This window comes from Ailuropoda melanoleuca, chromosome 9, assembly GCF_002007445.2.
Source record: "Ailuropoda melanoleuca isolate Jingjing chromosome 9, ASM200744v2, whole genome shotgun sequence".
NCBI lineage: Eukaryota > Metazoa > Chordata > Mammalia > Carnivora > Ursidae > Ailuropoda > Ailuropoda melanoleuca.
In genome coordinates this window covers 28,223,598-28,242,894 of record NC_048226.1, presented here as the reverse complement: position 1 = coordinate 28,242,894, position 19,297 = coordinate 28,223,598, and the positions used below count along the sequence as shown (strand labels likewise).

At 44.2% G+C, this 19,297-nt stretch overlaps 1 long non-coding RNA gene across 1 annotated transcript; it reads right to left on the bottom strand.

Annotated features, from left to right (window-relative positions):
* Positions 1 to 6,568: 6,568 nt before the first annotated feature.
* On the bottom strand, positions 6,569 to 7,596 carry LOC109491158. Its single transcript, XR_002144499.1, has 3 exons — positions 7,443 to 7,596; positions 6,954 to 7,007; positions 6,569 to 6,766 (listed from the first exon to the last, which is right to left on the bottom strand). It is a non-coding gene; the product is annotated as an uncharacterized LOC109491158 (long non-coding RNA).
* Positions 7,597 to 19,297: the final 11,701 nt, after the last annotated feature.

Below are 19,297 nucleotides of genomic sequence, written 5' to 3'. Positions count from 1 at the left end.
AATTCTGAGATCCAAGAGGATGTCACGTTGATAAAACTAGAACAGGCTACTATGAAAGAGAGAATTCAGAAATTACAAACACGACTGCCATCTTGAAGGTCACTTTAGAAGCATCTGAAAGGAAAATGCTGAAAATGCAGAGCGACATGGAGAGAGAACCAAGAGCCCAAGAAGTTAGAGGCAACTCTCCCCAGAGCAAGAGGAAGCTTGAATTCACAGATTGAAAAAGCACACTGCATGTCAGGGAAAGCTTGACAAAGGATAAGACCAATGGCGTTTGGTCCTGGTATGTAAATGGACTCATTAAAGGGGCAAAATTAAGGCCTCAGAAATAGAGAGAAATAATAGGAGAATTTAGTTTAGGATAAAGGCGGTATTTTAGATCAGAAGGGAAAAACTATCATTTACTAAAGGGTTTTGGTACAACCAACCAGGTATCTAGAAAAAATGATGGCCTTTCATGTTATTTTTTTATTCTAAAACAAATTCCAGATGGATTTTAGCTGTAAAAATGAAATTATACAAAGAATAGAATAAAACACGTATGTTAGGTAAGGGGTTATACTAGGTAAATTCCAAAAATACCCGGAGCTTAGCACAAGAGTTTGGTTTTTGCTCATGTGGATCCTGATTGGAGGAAACTGGGCAAGCTGAGGGTCTGGCTGCCCCGTCTTCCAGAGCCCCAAGGTGAAGGAATCCCTGTTGTCTTCAACAAGTGGTCTCCAAGGCGGCCCTGAGCATTGACATTCCTCTGTGAGTCAGAGAATGAGAGAAAGGGTCGTGCATGGGACAGTACACATACCCAAAACAGAAAAGACAAGTGGGAATAACCTTTGCAACTAAGGGTTTTAAAAACTGGTAAGAGGTTTCTGTCCATAATTCTATGTAAATAAATTTGAAAAATCTAGTTGAAATGGTGATTTTCTAGGAATAGATTATTTATCAAAACTGACCCCAGAAGAGAAAGTCTAAAGATAAATCTTAATGAAAGAAATAGAGAAATTTGTTCAAGAGCCAATCCCTAAAAGCAATCTCAGAGGGGAATTCTATAAAGCTGAAGAAACAAGACATTCTCAATGTTCATTAAATTATTCCAGGGAATAGAAAAAAAATGAGGGCATGAAGAGACAAAGTGAAATTACCCAGCAAATGACTATGGAAACTCAGGTTGCCTGGTAGTAAGCTGAATGTTCGCTGAGGGCTACCCTTACCTCAGCAGCCAAAGTTCAATTTCCCACCAGGCGCCAGCAGTTAGTGTTCGTCTTAGACAACTCTCTGAAAAGCTGGTGTCTAGATTTAAATTGGACTTCTGGGCTCCTCTAACGACAGATTTATCTTATGCAGTGGATGAATTATTTTCTATTTCATTCTTAATGTAAATAGGAAATTATATGTTCAAATACATTTGTTAATAATTTAAAGATAAGCACTAATAATATGGATATGGGATCTGGAACCTGACCACCACAAGAGGAGCAAGGAACAAATGATAAAATACTTTGTCAACCCCACAAAATTCAGAAAAAGGAAAAAAGAAAATATTGAGAAAGAATAATGAACCCAAAACATGAAATAAAATGGCAGGAAGGCCAAACATTTCATTGTTACATTATGACTGTGAATGTTAAATTTCTTTAATAAAGATAAAGACCCTAATATTAGGCACACACACACACATATTGTTGTATACACTCAAACACATAAATCTGATGATACACCAGTTACAAAATACTCACTTAAAACAGAAATGATGAACATTAACATCAAAGGTCTAACAAAGATACCTCAGGCAAATGCCAACCAAAAGAAAGCATTGTATGGTATGCCCATATCACACGAGGTAGAATTCAAGACACGTTGCATTAGACAACATAAATTTCTCTCCAGTGAAAAACTCAGTCTACCAAGAAAATGTGAAAAAAAAGGGACTTTAACCAAACCATAGTCATAGTGGGAGAATTTATCATAACCCAGAATCAAATTGAGTGGAGGAAAGAGGTTTGAATATCAGATTGAACAAGCTTCATGTGTAGCCCAAAAGCAAACCATCTGCCTTCTTTTCAAATTCTCATGGAATGATAATTGACCACATACCAGGCCGCAAAGATCTCAGTGACCAAAAAGTAGAAATTATGAGGACCATGTTCCCTGATCACAATGTAATCAATCTAGAAAACAAACAACAAAAAGATAATGCCTCACCGCTAGCCTACCCACCTGGGCATTCTTAAACATTCCTCTAAATAGCACGGGTTAAGTTGAAAAATAAAATTTGAATTGCAAACTGTCTGAAATTATTGGCCACGAGAATATTTCATATCAAAACCTAGATAATCTGACTGGAGAGTTCCTCATAGCAGTGGCCAGAGCCTTAAACTCGTTTGGGTAAAGCCAGTGACTGACTCATCCATTCCACAGAAGTTTTCTGAGTGCCTATCGTAGGCCAACACTGCTCCAGGTGCTGGAGATAGAGCAGTGATCAAAAGAGAGAACGTTTCTCTTGGTGGAGGTTATGTTCAAGTGGATAACTGTAAGAATTATTGAAAAAAAAATCCTGAATATTCAATTCAATATGCCCTCAGAAAAGTAAGGGAGAGGAATAAGGAAAATATAAAACTTAATGACTTAGAAAGGAAAATAAAACACTTGATAAAATTAAGATCTGACTGGCTAACATAAACACAAGAAACAACAAGAGTTGACAAAGATGTGGAGAAAAAGGAACTGTTGGTGGGAAAGCAAACTGGTGCGGCCACTGTGGGAGACAGTATGGAGGTTCCTCAAAAGTTAAAAATAGAGCTACCCAGTAATCGCGCTACTGGGTATTTACCCAAAGAATACGAAAACACTAACTTGAGAGTGTTATATGCACCCCTATGTCTATTACATCATTAATTATAATAGCCAAATTATGGAAGCAGCCCAAGTGTCCATCAATAGATGAATGGATAAAGAAGATGTAGCATGTGTATAACGGAATATTACTCAGCCATAAAAAATAAAATCTTGCCATTTGTAACAACATGGATGGATCTAGAGTATAACGTTAAGCAAAATAAGTCAGTCAGAGAAAGACAAACACCGTATGGCTTCACTCATATGTAGAATTTAAGAAACAAAACAAAGGAACAAAGGGGAAAAAAAAGAGACAAACCAAAAAACAGACTCTGAACTCTAGAGAACAAACAAATGGTTAGCAGAGGGGAGGTGGTGGGGATGGGCGCTAAGAGCACACTCATCCCGATGAGCACGATGGCTAAAATTGATGAATGTATAGAATTGGCAAATCACTATGTTATACACCTGACACTAATATAACACTGTATGTTAGCTATACGAGAATTAAAATTTAAAGCTTAATTAAAAAATTAAGATTTGATCAGACTCTGACACACCTGACTGAGAAAAAAGAGAGAAATCATAAATATGTATCCTTAGAAAGGACAAGGGGGATGAAATGGCTGCAGATACAGAGAAGACTATAAAGCTCATAAGCAAATAATGTGTATAACACAATGTCAAACAATGTAAAAACTTAGATAAAAATAGATGGCTACTGTGGACAAGATGAATAAATTGCTAGAAGTATGTGCGTTACCAACACTGACTCATGTGGTGGAAATTTTGCATGGTCCAATAACTACAGAAGGATTTGAGAAGATTATTCAGGATCTACTCACCGAAACACATAAATACCTACACAAATTCAAAGTAAAATTTGACAGACTATTGAGGCAAAGATAATCTTACTTATAAAGATGGAAAGAGACTTTGCAAGGCTGGCATACCAAAATCTGATACACAACCTAAACACTGGAATTATAATGACAAGAACAGAGGCAGGACGAGCAGGAAGGCCGGAGCGCACTCTGCCCTGAGGGAGAGCTGTCACAGTGGGAGCTACTGTGTGTGTTCACTTGGGCACATGAGTGGCCTGTCACCCAGACACAGCTGTGGGGACATCCTAATCTGTGTTCCTGCCCTCCCTTCACTCCCCGCCACAGTCCACACCTATGACTTCACGGAATGCTCCTTACACTATGTGCTACTGTCCCACTTGGGGGTGGCCCCAAAAGATGGTGAGGAAGAGAAATCCTCTCAAGGACAAAGCGTAGAATGATATATCTTCTTGACCACTTTCCCCAAAGGCAAGATGGCCTGAACTACAGATTTACATTGGTCCATGGACAATGGCTAGTGGTCTAGCTGGCCAATTGGGAGCTTAGAAAGAACAAGGTTGGAGGTTGGTGACAAGGTGGTCTGGGGAGGAGAATGTGAATGGATCTCTCAGAACTGGCCCAGAGGCAGAGACTGCTCTCCGAAATGTCCCCACTGTGAAGGAAGTTCTCAATGATCAGGTGGACAAGATGCCCACCCAGCAGATGAGGGGATATCTATCAGCTTCTTTCCTCAGCTCCCCATGGGTCCGCTCAGAAATGAAGTGGTTTTGGAGGCAGGAACAGAGACCACCTATCCAAGTAAGGACTTGACAGCCTCTCCAAAGCTGAAGCAGCCACTGCCACAGACAAGGCTCTAATTTCCAGCAGTGGAGACCAACTCTGTAAATCTGATATATTGCAGTAGAGATGACCTGTCAGCGTTTGATAGCAAGTAGGTTACTCTGGACTCCTTCCATCATGGAGGGTCAGTGATTTGTCCTCATTGGGTTATCCCAATATTTATCTTGGAGCTGAATATACATTTTCTCTCCATGCTTCCATCAGGACCACCATTAGTGGACTTAGTAAATACCACTGGAACAATCCATACAATACTGTTTCTTTCCAAGGAACTAAAAAAAAAAAAAAAGTGAAGCAATGGGCTGATAGTCATGGGATTCACAGATCTTCTCATACGCCAAGAGAGTTGGACAGATAGAAGAACAGAATGGGCCGTTGAAGGGTCAGTTACAGCACCCTGGTACAACAACTTGTGAGTTTGGGTTACTGTCCTCCGAGACGTGGTATGTGAATTCAACCAGCAACCAATGTAAGGTGATTAATTTTGGTGTTTGTCACTATCAAACCAAAGAACCCCTTTCAAACGCTGTGCTTCTCGTTCCTGTGTCTACTCTACATCTGCTGCTTTAGAGGTTTTGATATCCAAGGGAGGAAAGCTGCAATCTGGGGACATATAATGGTTCCACTGGACAGGAAGTTAATAGTGCTAACCCACCATTATGGGCTCTCCATGACCCTGCATAAACAGGCCCAAAGGGAGGTTATGGTGTTGGCTGGAATGATTGATTAAGATTTGTGCTGTCCAATTCTATAGCTACCTGTGGCTATTATAAATTAATTTAAATTAAGAAAATTAGAAATTCAGTTCCTCGGCCCCACTAGCCACATGTCAGGTGGTCAGTATCTGCATATGACTATTGGCTACCGCATTAGGTGATAACATATGGCTATTGTCTACAAAATTAGGCAGAGTGGAACATTTCCATCACCGCAGAAAGTTGCATTAGACAGCGCTGATTTTAACGATCAAAGGTAATAGGGAGGTCATTCTGTGGGGCATTAAGAAATGAGGTTGCCTCTCTGGGACCCCTCTGCTCTACCTGCTAGCTCTGGTATGAGTGGGGGTCAATATGGAAGGAAGACTACAACAAACATATTTAGGCAGACCACCAGGGCTCAGACCCCTCAAGAATAATGGTCCAGGCCACCTCACCATGTAAAGAACCCCTACCAACTGAGGTGTTGGCTGAAGGCAAAGTCAACATGGAATAAATGGTAGAGGAGGGAGGTCATACACCTTCACCAAGGCACAGGGCCCCATATTCCTTCACCATAGTTTCTTCCTTGCTCAGCCATATTTTAACGAATTTCTCTTAGATTTCCCTTTAATCCACTATTGTATATATTGTTTGGGGAAGACCGAGATAGGATTGGGACAGATTCAGAGAAAGAATGGACCTTGCCCCAGAAATCTTGGACTTGGAGTTGTATAGAGTAACTGATAAAAGATTGAAGACATTTTCAGTTTGTTAGGCTGCAACTTTGTGGGGGGAGGGCACTCTAAACATGGAAAGCAGGCAGAACTGTAAGAGGACTTTATTTGTGATTTTGGCCTTCCAGAATTTGATTCTCCCAATAGCCTTCCAATGTTAGTTTAAGTAGAGCTGATTTCTGTTGTTTGCAAACGGAACTTCTGACTGGCACAGAAGTATAAATATTGGCAAGGAATTGACATAGCTATTTATGGATGATATGCTTGTTTTCCTAGAAGTTCCTGGAGAATCAAGAGGGGAAAGCACTAGAAAACACTAAACAATTAACTGTGATAAGCAGGTATAAAATTGCTTTCCTGTTTATCACCTTTATTCTGCAAGAACAAAATCCCATTTTCGATGTAAAATAAAACCAGACCCAGAAGAGCCCTGAATGCCAGACTATTTTGTCTTGATGGTGCCGAGGAGCCAGAGAAGGTGTGAGAGCATCGAGACCTGTCAGGAAGCTGAACACAGTGGCGGGGGGGCTCCCACGGCCAGGCTCATGCCCCGCCCCCACCCCGTCATCCCCGGCAGGTACCTGTGTCTACATCCACCAGGCCCCGGGGTGGGGGCTGCCAGCTCGAGAGCCCGGACAACTCCAGCGCGTGCTGATGGGACCGAGGGGGGTGGGAGAGGGCAGGAGGGACAGGAGCTCTGGTGTGGTTTCTGGGGTGTGAGTCAGTGCGGCTCCTCTGGTGGCAGCAGACCCATGTTCTGTGGGGCCTTACGCTTGTACACCTTGGAGGACTTTTATAAGGAAAATACTGAAAACTGTAAATACAAAATAAAGTACAAATATGAATAATTACTTGGAATGAGAAAAGAAATCAAAACCACCAACAAATAAGAAAAACGGACATAGCCCAAATATCACATAATCCCCCCAAACAGCATAATACTTTTAAGCGCCACACACGTCTTTGTAATACCTCTTTTTCCTTCACGCTTGGCTACATACCTTTTGGTCACTTCTTCATATAATGATACACTAAAGTACAGTACGTGACCTTTCCTGTAAAGAGAATAGAAAAGATAATTTGGTGTTTCCCAAAAGGGAATAGAAAGTAATTCCTGGTGTGGTTAGCCAATTTGTTATTTTGTTTGTAATAGTTTGGGAGAGGGGCGCCTGGGTGGCACAGCGGTTGGGCGTCTGCCTTCAGCTCAGGGCGTGATCCCGGCGTTATGGGATCGAGCCCCACATCGGGCTCCTCTGCTATGAGCCTGCTTCTTCCTCCCCCACTCCCCCTGCCTGTGTGCCCTCTCTCGCTGGCTGTCTCTACCTCTGTCGAATAAATAAATAAAATCTTAAAAAAAAATAGTTTGGGAGAGTTCAGCTTCCCAATTTGTTGATAAAGTTGGAAATGTTCAGGATTTTTGCCTAATTGGTGGAAACCTCTATCAAATATCTTTTATAAGTGAGCTGTAAGATTGCAGAGAGAGGACCAACCTTAAATATTTGGAACGGACGGCTCATTAACCAGAGCAATTCAGATGCATTCTTAAATTGATGCTACATTACTTTTAGCTGCGTAATTGTGGAATAGAATGAGTCTTTTGCTCTGTACACTGTAGTTACTGATGAGTGTGCGTAGGCGTCTTGTCACTGGAACACTTGTTCCTCCAGGCCATCTTGCTCTTTGGTTGGAAATTTCACATGCCATTGCATCTGGAATGACCAGACCTCATCAGGACAAGATGCATCACTTACACTGAGATGCGATCCCATATAATGAGACGCATAAAACATGCAACTTTACACAGAAGTACCTACTGCTGGGGCACCTGAGTGGCTCAGTCGGTTGAGTGGCTGTCTTTGGCTCAGGTCCTCCCAGAGTCCTGGGATCGAGCCCGGTGTAGGGGAGCTCCCTGCTCAGTGGGAGTCTGCTTCTCCCTCTCCGTCTCCCGGCTTGTGCTCTCACTCTCTCTCTATCTCAAGTAAATAAATAAAATCTTAAAAAAAAAAATAAAGAAGTACCTACTGCCTGTGGATCTTCTACGGTACTCGAGCTCTGGAAATGATGGAATCCTGATACATTTTATCTTGCATGAATCCCATTAAAGAGAAACAAAAATGTGTGATGCACTTATAATTGTATGTGCAGCATTACTGAGTATATTCTTTGAGAGGAGAAAATTTCCATTTTAACTGGGTATCCATGAGAAACAAGTCCAATGTTCTGATGGTGGAAGACTTTTTCACCGACCCACCTTGGCCCTTTTCACTCCAAACCTTGTTTCCCCTCTACAACCTGCCAGTACTGGGTGCTGACACATTTGTATTTCAATATGACATCTCGCCTTCAACCTTCGTGTCACCATAACGGGTGAGTTGGCATGGTGGGTATCGGTGGGTAGGAGTAATATTGCCAGAATGGCTAGCAATAATTTAGCCATACACAGGAGTGACTATAAACTACATACCTATACCCCACTAAGCCAAATAAATGTATCTTTGATTTAGCTTCCCCTTAGCCAGATCCCAAAGATGTCCATGGCCATCCAACACCACCCAACATGGTGGAAATATGACAGGGAGGTTATAGTGAAAGAGACAGTGGTCTTAATGGAAACATTTTACCTCTGTCAGTTTTACAGAAATATGACCATGTACACGCATCGCTCGGATCCCTCCCAGGGCTTTGCAGAAGGCAAAGTTTATCTAACATCATCCACCTTTGGCTTTGCCTCTCAGAGTAGGAGTTGGGGAACCAGGGAATATCCCATTAATCATTCTTCTCACTGAAAATCTCAACGCAGTCCACACAGCACCCCTCATGCCCATCCTCTCATCTATTCTCACTACAGCCTGTGAGGCAGGTATTATCATTCCCAGGCCACAGATGAAAAGCGGAAGCCCAGAAAGGAAGGACTTTTGGCCAGGACCACATAGGCAACAAGCACTACAGCCCAGCTCGTGTGTTCCGTCCAAGGCTCAGTGCCTACACAAGGCCTGCACTGTCTCCTTTACTACACAGTCATTCTGACAGAGTGACGGGGAAGGGGTTATGCTCCCATTTTACAGAAGCAGATTTTATAATCATCTTTCATACCCGCATCCACAGGACAGTCAACAAGGCATTTGTACGCCCATGAGTTTTATTTAACTCTCACGGCAATCTGCAAGGAGGGTTATCCCCTCTTCTGGTAGAGGAGAGACTCACTGGAGGTCATATGGCCTGATTGAGGCCCAAGAGCAAGTCATTCCAAAGAGGCACTCCAAATCAGGACTTCCACTCCTGGTTCAATGCTCTTTGCACTGCACTTTGCTCTCTTCCCCTTTAGAGATCAAAGGGACCCCAGAGCATCGTCTAGTCCCATCCCCTCGTGCCACACAGGAGAAGCTAAAGCCCAGAGAGGGGGAAGGACTCCAAACCCAACGGTCCGTTTTGTCTCTCTGCCTCACTTCGGCAGGAGCCTTCACCTGCTCGCCCACGTCTAGAGGACCCCATTGAAAGTTGGATTTTGCCCTGACCTCTGAGTGACCCATCCAGCAACAGCTTGTACCATGTAAGTCTGTCACTGTCTTCCTGCCCACTCTTCTTAGAAATAGTCCCCAACCTCAGGCCCCACTGAGAGGGAAGAGAGTCTGAGGCAGCCTTAGGTCCCGAGTAGCCCCGCCCCCATGGCCACAGCCGATTGGATGACACCAATGCAGGAGGCCAATCCAGACTGAGCGAGGCTAGACTTGGGCGCCGGAGCAGGAGCCCAGACAGAGGCAAATGCAGAGCCCAGCCACGCAAAGGCAGAAGGGCAGAAAAGAAACCAGGGGACCCCAGACAGAGCCTCTGCCGGTGAGTTTACCAATCCCATGATTCCCGGCGGTACCTGGGCCCAGGTTATTTTTCTGTGTGATGCATTAGCATACTCCCCACATTGAATCCCATGAGTGGGTTTGGGTACCGTGCAACTTAGACATTATAGAATTGTTTTTATTTTTTGGGAGTGCCTGGGTGGCTCAGTCGTTAAGCATCTGCCCTCAGCTCAGGTCATGATCCCAGGGGCATGGGATCGAGCCCCGCATCAGGCTCCCCGCTCAGCGGGAAGCCTGCTTCTCCCTCTCCCTCTGCCCCTGCTTGTGTTCCTTCTCTCGCTGTCTCTCTCTCTCTCTCTCTGTCAAATAAATAAATAAAAATATTTTTTAAAAAAAAGAATTATTTTTATTTGTAAACAAGTTTAATGGGTGATACAGTCATATGGTATTAACTTATATGTAGAATTTAAGAAACAAAACAGATGAGCAAAGGGAAAAAAAGAGAGAAAGGGACACACCAAGAAACAGACTCTGAACTACAGAGAACAAACTGATGGTCACCAGAGGGGAGNCACCAGGGGGGGGGGGGGGGGGGGGGGATGGGTGATATGGGCGATGGGGATGAAGGAGTGCACTTGTGACGTATGATGATGTACAGAGCGTTGGGTCACCTTATTGTACATCTGAAACTAATATTACATTTTATGTTAACTAACTGGAATTTAAATAAAGCTTTTTTAAAAAAAGACTTTTTTTTAAAAAAGCACACTATATATGTTGCTCTGTATCTTGCTTTTTTCACAGAACAGTCCTGGAAATCATTCAATGCCATGACGTGATGCATTGTTCTTACAACCAAAGTCCATGCTTGGAGTTCAACTGACCCAGCCAAGGGGTGAGATGGGCCCCGGAGACCTGTCACTTTGTCTAAGACAAAGGAGAGGCAATGTCAGGAGATATTTCTGGTCTCTTAGCTAGTGGGAGTGAGGTTTTGGCCCGTGTCTGCAGGAGACCCAGGCGCCGACCCATGGCGGGGATAAAAGCCCGTCATCCCTATCTTACCGCAAGGCTTGCAGACCTTCGCCCCTCCTCGGCTTCCTCTGGCTCCTCCTGCTAAGTTCAGAAACAGGTTTCTCAGGGATTTCATCATTCTGCCTCTGCTTCTCCTGCACAGCTACTGCTCCGCCCGCCAAGTCAGGGGCCGCGGAAACGTGAAAGCTGCCAAGGCCTCCCTGGCTCTTCCTCCTTCCCCCTTCTTCCCTCTCCACTCCCTGGAGGGGCCTCCTTCACCCATGGCAGTGAGGGCTGTGTGGGCCCAGAACAGGCGGCCGCCCTCGCCCTCTGCCCCGCATCCCCGGCCCTGCAGGCCTATGTTGGGCTCTCCTGCCTGAGCTCTGGCAGTCTTTACCCTCCGCCTCCCTCAGACTTCCTTGGTCCCGGGCCAGTACCCCCCACACCCGTTATTTCTGCCCTCTGCCCAGCACCCCACCCTGGGGGCTGGGGCTCCCCTGGACCTGCCTCTTGGAATCACACATCCCATTTACTCTTTCTCCTTCTCCCACACTTCTTTACTCTCCTGCAAATTGCTTTTGTAATTCTCTTCCTGCTGTAATAGTCACTGGCAAGGAAAGAGATGCCTTCCGTGAGCTTCCAGCCCTCTCCAACACCCCCCCACAGTTGACTGCTGGTCACCTCCTCTTGTAAGGAACTCCAAAGGGTTTGCCTCTCTCTCTTTCTTCTCTCTCCCTGCCCCGCCTCTCCCCCCCACCCATGTATTCTTTAGGTCATGGAGCCATTAATTAGGGCCAGGACGTCTTTTCCACAGAGGAATTTTTGTGTCTGGCTCAGGTAGGGCCATTCCACTGAGTTGGTGTAGATGCGTGTCTCTACCTGAACGGAGTGACTATTTTATCTGAGTGCACATGCACTGTAGCAGGCGGCCAGGATGAGAGCCCCCACTCCAGTCTCCTTCCCTGCAGCCTCCTGTGTGTGGGCTCTGGGCCAGGCGGCAAGACACGCCGAAGAAGGACATCCATGGGGCGCCGGGGTGGCTCAGTGGGTTGCACATCTGCCTTTGGCTCAGGTCATGGTCCCAGGGTCCTAGGGTGGCTCCCAGTGTTGGGCTCCCTGCTCAGCAGGGAGTCTGCTTCTCCTTTTCCCACTCTCCCTGCTTGTGCTCTGTCAAATAAATAAATAATATCTCAAAAAAAAAAAAAAAGAATAGCTCATTCTTGCTGCCCTCACAGATCCCCCAGTGTGTTGTGGAAGATAAGACATGTGCAAGGATAATCGGGGGCTACGGGTTGTATTTGTGCTGAAACTTGATCCCCTTTAGTAATTGTGAAGCATTTTCTGAGCACCTGTTTTGTGCCAGGCATTGTGCTGCTATTTCACTTACGTGGCCTCATGTCGTTTTGACAACCACGTGCAAGTTGGGTGTTGTTAACTTTACTTTACAGATGAGAAAACTGAACCCAGAGAGGTTGAGTCACTTACACAAGGTGACATTGGAGGTGCAGTGTCAGGATTTGATTCCAGGATGTTTGACCCCAAGGCTAGGTTCCTTCCACTGGCTGGAGCAGCCCTCTCTCCGCTCTGATAGCAAAAGGGAGCAGCTTTCACACTGGTTCCTTACCTTGTCTCTTCTCTACCCTCAGTGCAACAGGTGGGGGATGTGGGACAGAGCTGGCTCAGAGGAAAAGAAGGCAATTGGCCTGCACGGGGTGGGGGTGGGAAGCGATGCTTGTCTGTTTGTCTGCACATGCGCAAGGACGCAGCTAGCAGGGACGGTAGTCTTACGGGAGTAAATGAGACTCTCCTTGCCTTCTCACCAGAGCATCTTCATTTGTGAGGAAGCCTTAATACCATGAGAATCGCACCTGATAGGCGCTCACAACCCAAAAGGAGCTACATTGTTCAATCAACAAACAATGACTGAGGTCTTCCCTAAGCGGGGCATGGGATAAAGAGATGTGTAAGAAACGGTCCCTTCTCCTAAGAGCTCATAGCACAGTCCCTTACAAGCCAATGTGGTAAGGGGCTTGAGGGAAGAATTCCTGGGGGGTGGGGGCTGCCAGAGCTCAGGGAAGAGGATTTCACCCAGTTGGAATCCTTCTCAGAGGCCATGACTGAGCTGAATCTTAAAGGATGAGCAGTCCTTCAAGGTCAAGGCAGATGAGAGAGGACATTAAAGCACATGTGTGTGACATGTCCAAAGGCCAGGAGGGGAGAGGGGGCAGGGCAGTTTTGGAGAACAGTAAATAGTTCAGTATGGCCAGAGCCTCTGCCAGGGGCTTTTTTACAAAAGATCATTTAGCCAAGCTGGGAGTTTGGTCCCTATTCAGTAGATAAAGAGAATGATTAAAATGCTTTAAGTGAGGGTAAGGCATGGTCAGATCTACATTTTAGAAAGATTGTTCCAGGAGATTTCTTATTCTAAATGATGCCTGGAGAACAGCCCCTATTGCAGCCTTCTGCACTTCTCACACGTACACACACACAAAACACAAAAATGTGTAACTATTCCGAAAATCAGAACTGACAGAAAATCAATTACGAGAATCTGAAAGACAAAACAATTGCTTGTCCATGCTCCTAGGAAACAAAGCAATCCACTCATGTAAATAAAGATAGAAATACACTTAATTCTCTTTGCCATCCAGAGACCCCAAATATTTAACTAGATAATTACACAACTGCTCTTTTGTTGTACATGGGCTGCTTTTTTGAGGTAGCCAGGGCAGTATTCTCAAATTCCTGTCCCTTTTTAAAGGATTTATTTTTATTTTTTTATTTGAGAGAGAGAGAGAGAGAGCACGAGTGGGAGGGGCAGAAGGAGAGAGAGAATCCCAAGCAGACTTCACGCCAAGCACGGAGTCCATTGCGGGGCTCAGCCTCACAGCCCTGAGATCAGGTCCTGAGCTGAAACCAAGAGTCAGTTGCTTAAACAACTGCACCACCCAAGCACCCTGTCTTTTTTTTTTCCTTTGGTAAAGATTTTATTTTTAAGTAAGTAATCCACTGTGGGGCTCAAACTCACAAATCCAAGATCAAGAGTCACATGTTCCACTCACTGAGCCAGCCAGGCACTCCATCAAATTCCTGTCCTTGCATCCACCCTTTTGAAGGATCTCAAGGCAAAACACGGAGGTGGTAGGAGAGAAGGAAGGGAGACCTGGTAATGATGCGTGATGCTGCTGCACAGGTTTTCATCATCTCCACTGATCCAAAATGGCAGAGGGACCAGACAACACACACAGAAGATGACCCCCACTTATGGAGGAAGAAGTTAGAAAAATAAAACAGAAAACAAAGCCCAAGTAAAGGAGAAGAAAGGAAATAATAACAAAAATGAGTCAAATAGGAAGACAAACAATGAATTTATTAATTAAATCAGGCAGTGCGGCTGGATCCACTCTCTATAAACAAAACTCAGTAGTATTTCTACTAACCACCTACAATTAGTGAAATTCAAAAACGATATTATTTACAATAACATCAAAAAAGCAACAAATATCTAGGAACACATCTAGTGAAAGGTGTGCAAGACCACATACTACATTACTGAGAGAAATTAAAGAGAACTTAAATCAAGGGAGGAAGGGATATACCATGTTCATAGATGGAAGGACTAAGCATAGTCACACTGACGCTCATACCGACGCTCTTCTAAATAGCCTAAACTGGAAACAACCCAAATGTTCCTGAATAATACAATGCACAAATTCATCTTGATATAATTGTACAATTGAATATATTGAGCAGAGAATGAATAAACTTCTGCTGCATGCAACAACCCTGATGAATTCCATAAACACAGTGTGGAAGGGTATGCACTGTGTGATTTTATTTATTAAAAAATTCAAAAACAGGGGTGCCTGGGTGGCTCAGTTGGTCGAGCATACAACTCTTGGTTTTGGCTCGGTCAAGGTCTTGGGGTCATGGAACCATGCTCAATGAAGAGTCTGCTTGAGATTCTCTCCTTCTGCCCCTCCCCCTGCTCATGCACACACACTGTCTCTCTCCCTCTCTCTCTCTCTCTCTCAGATAAATAAATAAATAAATAAAGTCTTTAAAAAAAGTTCAGAAACAGACAAAACTCATCTATGATGTTAGAAGCCTGGAGAGAGGAAGATAATGACCAACAGGGGCTAGGAGAGATTTCAGACTTCAGTCATCTATTTCTTGACCTGGGTGGTAGCTTCACAAGTGTATTCACTTTGGTACAACCAAATTGTGCATTTATAGTTTGTACAATTTTCTGAATATGCTTTAATTCAGTAAATTTTTTAAAAAGATTTTATTTATTTGACAGAGAGAGAGAGCGCACAAGTAGGGGGAGCAGCAGGCAGAGGGAGAGGGGAGAAGCAGGCTTGTTGCTGAGCAGGTAGCCTGATGTGGGGCTCAATCCCAGAACCCTGGGATCATGACCTGAGCTGAAGGCAGATGCTTAACCAACTGAGCCACCCAGACACCCCCAAATTCAGTAAAAATTTTAATAAAAAAAAGAATAATTTAGGAAATGGAAAATTGTGATATGAAGGACTTACAATCTTCTCAACTTCCATGATCCAGATGAATTCCGTGTCATGCGTGGATACTGCAGCTCACCAGGAGAACTGAGCACTTTGTAATTATTCACTTATTTAGCTCTCTCTGATTAAATAGTGTCCCACGAAATAGGTATTATTCTTATCTTCCACCCTCCCACCCTCATTTTGAAGATAGTTGCAAAAATCTGAAAAAAAAATCAGCAAATGTCATTTCTCATTTTACAGGTGAGAAAACTGGCCGAGAGAATTTAAAGTAACTTCCCCAAAGTCACAAAACAACTAATGGGTAAGGACCAAGAGTCAAACCTCAGCAGTTCTGTCCTGGGACTCACGCTCTATGCCACCCCACCAAGCCGGCTTATCAGCTGTTTCTCTTCTGTTCCACTCCTTCCCCAGTGCCTGGAACAGTGTTTCTCAAACTCCATAGTTCATTCCATAGTTCATGCAGTGTCTTTGTCATGTTTGATGGCACTAAAAACAATAATGATTCCTACTGTGTTTCAGGACTTGCCAGTAATGGACACACTTTTTTTTTTTTTAAAGATTTTATTTATTTATTTGACAGAGATAGAGACAGCCAGCGAGAGAGGGAACACAAGCAGGGGGAGTGGGAGAGGAAGAAGCAGGCTCACAGCAGAGGAGCCCGACGTGGGGCTCGATCCCACAACGCCGGGATCACGCCCTGAGCTGAAGGCAGACGCCCAACCGCTGTGCCACCCAGGCGCCCCTGGACACACTTTTTAAGAGCTCGGAACACTGTGCCAGGAAAATCGCTGAACAAAATGTCTTCTGTGTTTTTGTCACTAGAAGCAGAGCTGTGAAGGGAGCATAATATGCATGTTCACTGCCAAGAAACTTGCATAATGATTTTCTGCATCTTTAAAGCCCTGAATCCATTAAGGTTTTTTAATTGGTATTGAGTAATATACCACACGCATGGCAGATATTATCCATAGCCGTCCCTGAGCTCCTCTTCACACCACCTTTTATGCAGAACTGTTAAAATTGCTCAGTTAACTATGCATAAATGTGTGGAATAATCTGTGTATTCTCAGCTATGTAAAAATGCAGAATTTTTTTTTTAGGAAATACACCAAATTATGAATGGTAGTTATCTCTGGTTGTAGCTTTTTGCATCGGTTTTTATTTTTTTTTATTTCTTGGTATCTTCAGATTTTCTACAACAAATATATGTCACCTTTTAAGTCATATAGTTTGTTTTTGTTTTTGTTTTTTTTTTTTTTAGAGACTGGGGGAGAGGCAGAGGGAGACAGAGTCTCTTAAGCAGGCTCCCTGTCCAGCCCAGAGCTGAACCAGGGCTCGATCTTACAACCCTGAGATCATGACCTAAGCCAAAATCAAGAGTCAGACACTTAACCTACTACTGAGCCACCCCGGAGCCCTAAATCATACAATTTTAAAATCAGCTTAGAGTATATAAAGTTTTATATAACTACGTGATTGTAATTATATCAAATATGTTTATACAGTAGAAGACTGGAAGAGGTTAATAGTAATTTTTTTCTGAGTGTAATGAGTTTTTTCCTTTTTTTTTACTTTTTAGAACTTTACAATTTTTCTGTAGCAGTCATTGTATCAGTCAAGATTCTAGATTACAAGGGCCCCTAGGTGGCTCAGTCGGTTAAGCATCTGCTTCTTGGCTTTGACTATGTCATGATCTCAGGGTTGTGAGATCAGAGCCCCACGCTGGGCTCCATGCTCCACATGGAGTCTGCCTGAGATTCTCTGCCTCTCCCTCTGCCCTTTCCCCCCTGCTCGCACTCTCTCTCTCAATAAATAAATAAATACTTAAAAAAAGATTCTAGATTATAAACAACAGAAGTTGACTCCAGTCACCTTAAACAGTAAAGGATTTATTGTAAGAACATTAGGTGCTTCTCAGCATCTTTTGAAAACTAAGGCAGGCTTAGTAGGAGAGAACACAACCAAGGTCAAACCAAGATCAATGGTTTGGTTAGGAGATGGTTGCTGGGGCTGCCACCAGGCACTTCTAGCCATCACTGCTGCTGGACTCCCGATGCCTGCACTGCTATAACAAATATTCTATCTAACTGTCCCTGTGTCTTTGTGTCACTCTCTCATGGTCCGGATTTCTGGGCAGGATCATCTGATTCACTAACAATAATCATGTGCCCATGTTCTAGCTGCCTGAGTGCAGGGAGGACTGTCTGGCTCTTGCCTGGGCTTCCCACAAGGTTCATATGGTAGGGCTTCTTCGAAATAGATAAGGTCTTCAAATGTGGGATAGCACAAAAAAAGACAGATGCCCACTATACTCAGATATTATTATTACTATTATTATTATTATTATTATTATTTGCAATGTCCCAAATCAGAGGGCAGAGCTGGTCTAACAAAGACACTAATAAGTAGGCATTGCTTTTATAATGGAAATAATATTTTTTTTCTTTTTTGCTAAAAGATAGACACTTTGTGTCACACAATGTGGATCAGAGCGCATTTCACCTCACACAGCATGGATTAAAGAACAGGGTTTATTGGGGGAGTTATAAGCCAAGGATCAGTGAGAAAACGCACATTCCCCCGACAGGTGTGTCACAGTTAGGAGCCACAGGACACACAGTGGCTCTGTGTTTCTGGGGATGACCCTCACCCCTCATTTGCTTTTTTCTAGGTACGACTTTACCAGTAAAATCAGACTGCTTGATCACTGGGCAGTAGGAATTTATACAGTGCCAGGAGTTACCTGGGAAGGCTAATTTTCTAGAAAGGGGGAGTCTCCCAGTGGGTGGAAGGGGTCAGCGAGGGATAGTGTGGGTCATGACACATGGGATAAGATGATGGGTGTGCTGTTCATTGAGCGAAACAACACAGGCAGAAGAGGGGTAGGTTTGGGGGAAGCGATGAGTTTGGTTTGGAACATGCTGAGTCTGGAGAACATATGAGTCACCCCCCAGACAATGTCAGGGTTCCCATTATACACCCCCATAACTGCCTGCAACTCTCCTTTGTATTGCTTATCCCAATTGCGCTTTAATCAATAATCACAGAATTAGTATAGAATTTCCATTGCAGATTGTAAGCTCCCAGAGGTCTTGGCCCAGGTCTGACCACTTCACTGCTGTATCCCCAGCACCTGGCATAGGATCAGGCACAGAGTAAGTCAGCAAAACAAACATGTTGAATGAATTAATGAATCTACACAGAGCCCCGCAGTGGGCAGAGATGCGGATAGGAAACTGAGAGACCTGGGACAAAGCTCTAGATTCAGGAGGGTTCCACCCTTAGACAGTAACTAAATCCAAGGCACTGGCTAAGATGGGTTCCCTACCAAGCCCAGGTAGGTTGAGAAAATCAAAGAGCCTAAGGCAGAAGCCCAGGGAGCATCATCCCAGGAAGGCAAGGTAGGCAAAGGTAGGCAGAGAACAAAGGGAGGGTTGTGTTCTGGATGCTAAGGGAGAAGAGAGTGTTAAGCATGGATGAGTCAGTGGAGTCAGATGCTGTTAGGAGGTCTTGTAAAATGAAAGACACCAACACCTGTGTGCCAGCTCGCAGCTTCTAACAGCTCTCAATGTACTAAATCACTTAGTTCTTGAGACCACCACATGAGGCAGGTGTCACCATCATTCCCTCCCTACGATGAGGATACTGAGGCACAGAGAGGCCGCCCAGCTAGTAAGTGGGACCCAGGCGATCTGGTTCCCAAGTCCGTGCTCTTCACCATGATACATGCTACCTCAGAGAACAGGTAGCAGGTGGCTAACGGGTAACATTGGTCGGAACAAATTTCAGTGGTGCTGTGGGGTGAAGCCACATGGCAATCAGTAAAACGGTGAGTCGGAAGCAAGAGCAGACCAGAAGTCCAGCTCTTCCCTACAAAGAGGGGCACAGCTGCACCGACACCACTGGAAGCCCTTTAGACGTACAGAACCTCAAACCCCAGTCCTAACTTCTGACTCAGACTCTGCCGTTTAACAAGCTCCTCACGTGATTTGTGGGCACAATGAATCTGAGAAG